This window comes from Musca domestica, unplaced genomic scaffold (assembly GCF_030504385.1).
Source record: "Musca domestica strain aabys unplaced genomic scaffold, Musca_domestica.polishedcontigs.V.1.1 4, whole genome shotgun sequence".
NCBI lineage: Eukaryota > Metazoa > Arthropoda > Insecta > Diptera > Muscidae > Musca > Musca domestica.
In genome coordinates, this window is record NW_026712328.1 from 18,290,224 (window position 1) to 18,296,615 (window position 6,392).

Genomic DNA, 6,392 nt, shown 5'->3' on the forward strand with positions numbered 1-6,392 from the left:
ATTCTTCTTGTCAAGACCTATTTGATATTGATGTCAATTGGAATTACTCTCTTACATTTTTACTTCATATTCGGTATTTTCATGATTTTGGTCGATTTTTTTCTCTTACTTATCAAAAAATTGGTATTTAGATTTTGTAAAGAGTATGTTTTACTGTAGCCCTCATGTAACGGTATCTTCAGATATTAGATATTTTATCGATTTAAGCAAAATAATCTAAGAGATTTGTCTAAAATACTGAATTTATAGTTCGGAATGGGTTCTAACCCCGGTGATAGAACATTGAATATACATAGGTCCACGCTTTCCAATAGCCCCCACATAACGGACCTTCCCGATATTCTGTATATTGATTATTTAGTCATATTTTTTTTCGAAATTCTTTCAAATTTGTTATTTACAGTTTTTAATATGGGTTTACCTCCTGTGGCGTTGAAAGGGCCACGTTTTCCTATAGCCCCATATAACAGATCCTCGGAATTTTGACGATTTAGGCCTGTGGAATTTGTTTAAACTTCGGTATATGTAGTTTTGTAGAGTTGGAAGGATAAATATTAAAAAGAAAACATAAAAGAGCAACATAATATAGTTTTTAAAAGGTCCATAATTCCATTTAACTTTAACTTTTATACCCACCACCATATATTAAGTTTGCCATTCCATTTGCTACATTTCGAAACATACATTTTAGACACCACAAAGTATATATATATTCTTTATCAGCAAAAATTCTATGTCGATTTAGCGATGTCCGTCCTTCTGTCCGTCTATCCGTCAGTGGAAATCACTCTAGCTTCCGAACGAAATGAAGTAGATTAATAAAATTTTACTGAAATGTGTATTATGTCTGCAGCACTTTTGGTATAGAAAATGGTTCATAGCCATCATGTAATGGTACCCCCCCCCCCCCCCCCTCTCCTTGTCGGTATTTTGGTGATTTAACCGACACTATTCACCGTAAATGTTTCAAATTATTATTAAATTATTAATTATATTAAATTATTAACCGATTTTTTACAAGTTTCGCATTTGAATATTGTAATGGCTTATGACAAAAGTTGCTTATACAGGTAAACGTCCTCGTATAGACCCTAATATAACAGCCATATTCGTTATTTTTAAAATTTTAACTGATTTTACTTTATTATTTTAATTTTAGTTTCTTTGAAAATAGCCAAATTAGTTCCAAATGGTGGAAGGTATTCAAAGATCGGCCCGGCCGAACATACAGCTTTTTTTACTAGTTTTTCATATACTGATTACTCTTAATTGAAGTAATATAAGAGCAGTGCTAAATTCGAAAAAGCCCATATACACTTTTCATTCCCTCAGCTATATGGCTGCAGAGGGGATATATAATTTGATACAGGCAAAACGAGACTATTCGAGATAAAGTTTTTAAACCTAGGTCTCTTCGGCCGTTGCTCTGGCTGGTGTTACGCACAATAGCTCTCGAAGGAAATATCCGATTTGGTCCAAACTTGGTGCATCGTAATATTATTGTCTAACTTAAATCGAGTTCCAAGTTTGACAACATAGGTCTATTCCTTCTGGTACCTCCCCCACAAAATGCCAACATTTTCAAAGAAAATAAATTACCGCAATTTTGTGCAAATTCCAATATTTTTGTCAGTACTCGTGTGTAGGCCCACTGAACCTGGTACTTCCCCACAGTGTCAAAATACTGGATAATTCTTGCTGATAAAATTGCATAATGTGCAAACTCAAAATTGCTTCCTACACCCGCTCTTATACATATATTACATTGGAGTCAAAACAGTTTGATATCAACTAATACAATTTACCAAAAGGAGCCAACTATATTGTTGATTATCGCACTTAATCTAAACTTCCTGTAAGATATTTATATCAACATGCAAAAGTTATCTATGGGGACTCAATCTGCTAATCGAACCTTAATGTGAAACAAATCGGACTATAAAACAATTATTTTTACAAAAATATGTCACACAAAATAAATATTTATTTTCTGGAAATTAAAAGTCAATAAGTTCCTATATAATGACTTTTTTAGTTCAAAGTCGGAAAATAAGTTGTTATTCGATTTTTATTGGTAAAATTAACAGTTTATTTCGTGCATCATACTCTTGTTTAAATAATGGGTTGGTAACCCAATTTGTAATGAGTATTTTTGCTGGGAATTATTTCTGATGGTGTTCATCGTATTAAATCGTCTCTTCTGGTTGGTAATGGGGATTGGTCTACCATCCATATTGTACCATATTGTACTTCGTTTTTAGCGGATGCCAAAAGCATATTTAGGGGCAGCCTTTGTTATGTTGTGGAGTTGGATTATTAGCCAAGAAATTGAAGATTTTATGTAGATCCTGCTTATAACCAAGAAGGAGGTCATGTCCATAGGTGGGGCCTTCAAATAATTTTCCAAACTTATTTGGAGACGTCCACTTGAGGAATGATTATGCAACCTGCAGCACTTAGTACACCTTTTTCATATTTTTATGTAATTCTTTAAAGACAAAATTAAGACCCATCATCGATTAAATCAATTTATAATATTTTTTATTTAATTATACCATTCACCATACATAGTATCGAGGGTATATTAAGTTCGTCACTCCATTTGTAACTCATCGAAATAATAATTTTAGACCTAACAAAGTATATATATTCTTGATCTAAATTCTAAGACGATCTAGCCCCGTCCGTCCGTCTATTGTAATCACGCTAGAGGTAAAACGATTAAGATGGGCATTTTTCACAGTTCAGTCTTTTGTTTGCAGGCAGGTCAAGTTCGAAGATGGGCTATATCGGTCCACGGTATCGCATAGCCAAAGATATTCGGTGTTTTGATTATTTGTATTTTACCCAAATTTTTCAATGGAATTGTCTGAAAATTCACACAAGGAGTTCCTTCTGAGTACTTTGCCCCCTGGAAGAGAATTGTCTACATAGATTCACGATATCGTATAGCCTATGTCCAAAAACTGTGTATGCAGATTCACGTCTTCGTATACCCCCCATATAACGATACCTCTCGATATTCGGTATTCGAATGATTTTGGGAACATTATTCACCGGAATTGCTTCAAAATTTCGCATTTGTAATGGGTACTACGATAGAAAATTGTCTATGTGGGTCCACGGCTCACATATAACCGCACCTCCCTTTATTTAATATTTTGTAATATTAGCGGCATTGGTCACCGAAATTGTTTCCAGTTTGATGATATTAGGGAAATTTTTTACCGGAATTGTTTCAAATTTCGTTTCCAGAGTTCGTAATGGGTACTACAGCCGATGACAAACAATTACTTATGCAGAAACACGTCTTCGTATAGCCCCATACAACGATTTTCATTTGAGTGGTTATGTTTCGACCGATTTTTTTTAATTTTCAAGTTCCTTCTAAACTTAGCTGATTATTTACTTGTTTTTTCTATGATTTATTTATTTTTTGCTTTCAATCTTTTGGATAAGTTTATTCTAAGCTCAATGTTATCTAAACATTTGATTAACACTTTAATATGGGCCGCCTTAAAGTATGCTTTTCAATAATCTTTTTCTGCAGATATTTAAAATTTAAAATGATATTTTATTACTTACAAACGATTGCATACTTTTAGTCGTTCTTAAAAATTGTACACTTGTTTATGTGTTATGTTCTCAAGAAGGTTGTGTAGAGTTTATGACATCCTTTAAAAGTTTTAAAATTTGACATCATTGGATAAATGATATTGAAAAGTTTTGTTATATACGAAAAATTTTGATTGCATTAAAAATTTAATTTCAAATAATCGAAAAATACATTTAAAACGAATTTCGGAATTTCAGACAGGCTGAATTTCAAAATATTAAACTGAGAATATATTTATCTGTATGATGGCTTATGGGAAATCACTATAACAATTTCATAACTGTTTTACTATCCGCCAATGGACAACTTTGTCTACACTTACAGTTCTTTTGAGTATATATTGTGTTATTAAGTAAATAAAACACATCATGTCTGTTTGGTTACATTTCCAGCTGTCATTTTTCTTCTGCTTTTTCCAGCAATTTCTAGTTATGATGTATTTTGCAGGAAAACTGTAAAAGTCAAATAGATGAAATTCATGCAGAAACTTGTAAGAAAACAGATTTTACTTCCGCAGAAAAAACATAGCACGTAAAAAGGCTGTACACAAATAAAAAAAAACAATAAAGGAAGAATTCCAATCCAATTCTGCAATTTTGTTCTCCATAAATCAAAACATCTAGGTGTCCGAATTTAAAAATAGAACATTTTTCAAACTTTCTTCCACAAAAAAATCATCAGATAGTCAAATAGAAAGAAAAAGAATTGCAATTGTTTGCTGAAAGATATTTGTCCCGTAAGAATTTTCAAACTACCTATAAAAGAACTGTCAAAATTTCTCTACATAATCGCTCTCTTTAATTTAACAGACTTCCAGTAAAAATTCGCAACAATTGTTACAAATTTTGACTACTCTTGTTATTTTATTTTTTGCTTTTCAATAAGCAGCTTTGTTGTTTGCAGTAGCAAAAACGCTATCCTGTTAAAATGTAGATAAATTGTCGACAAACTTTCGAAAGCTTTTAAGTTTTCAAAACACAGAAAATTATATCATCATAGAATAGCAAGCAATGTTTTTACTTTTGTTGTTGAAGAGAAATACCCAATGTACAAATGTAATTTTTGATTTTTCAAAATCTTCATTTGTTTATTTTATTTTTGTTACAAAAACTAAACAAACAAAACTTTTCATCAATAAAGGATACAAATATGTCTGCTGAATTAATTTAGGATTTAGAATTCTCTAGTTGTCAAAGTTTTTGTTTGGATTCTATCAAAAAAGAAAATAAATTTTGGTATTAAATTATGTATTGTATTTGTTTTAATTAAATACCAACTAATATCACTCGCCTCATCCGTTTAATTTAATTACATTTATTTTCTTTTTGTTTCTTTTTGCAGCTTATTTCTATCAGTAAATAAAAAAATCCTTGCACTCCAGTTCCAAAAGTCTGCTGTTCGCACTCCCCTTAGTACCCATCTTGAAAAAATTTATCTAATCATAAAATTAAAAGTAATTAAGCATGGTTTGTGTATCCGATAGTACGATCAACGACTACATCGACATTATAGTGTTAAGCCTAAAAGTATGCAACAAGTTTATGCCATTTGGAAACGTTGTTTAGCTATTGGCGATTTTAGTATTAAAAGCAACATATGAGGAAGAAATGATGGATAATTATTATACATTAGTGTTATTTGCCGACTTGATTATCACATCCCTTCAGTCTGATCCTGTTCCAGTTCGTTTGTTACGAGTTAAGTATTTATTGCATCCAGTTTCCTATTGCAATCTTCCTTATATGGTTATAAAATTATGTTTTGTATTATCCTTTTTAAATAAATAAAACAATTTATTTTGTAAAAATATTTTGTAAATTTTTATTTTCTCTGAACAGAAGGTAATATCGGTTTTATTTATTTCAAACTCACTATCGAACACCATATTGTTATTAGTAGATAAATAAGCTCATCACAATTTTACTTACATATTGAAATAATTTGCATATAAAAAATAAGTATAAGAAACTAAATGTTGCCAACATACATACGTACACTTATTACTTTACACACTCTAAAAACACTGTGGTGCAGGGTATTATGTCTTTGCGCATGTTTTAAAATTAATTTAATTCCGGATATAGTTAGCTAAAATATAATCCGGAAAGTCTTTCAAACATATATAAATTAGACTCTAAATTTAAAACAGAAATAAAAACAACTGCAATTTTCAGTAGTTTTTCTAACAAAATGCAGTTACTTAAAAAGAGAAAGTTCAAAAAAAGAAGTATTTCCGAAACACAACAGAATTTTTAGAAGTAATATAGTCGAAAATCACTTCTGTGCAAATTTTCGCAGCGTTTTCCTTGAAGACAGTCCTAAACTAAGAAATTAATTAAAAGGGCTTCTGGCAGATAATTTGCTATAATAATTGACTATATATTTTTGAATAGCCCTATATAACTGTAACGCCTTATGTTCGGTTTAAATTTTAGCGGCATTGTGTAACTTACATTTTGCAAGTTTCTTCCGTTCCAACAGTTTTTATTTTTTATACCCTGAGCCATATGGCTAGTATATATCAGTGAAAGGATAGTCCGATTCTACTCCATCTTTGCAAATCCTAATATTTGCATAAGGGCTATAATATCGGTTCGCTCCATCAAGTACCGCCCCCACAAAGGGTCCAAATATTGAATAATTATAACTCATATAAAATGTGATCTAAGAGTCCGATTGTCTTCAATTCCGGACCATTTCTTCTAGTACCTCCCCCACATATGGTTGAAAATTTTGAAAAACGAAACGCTCAAACAAAGCGAAGTAAGCATCCAGT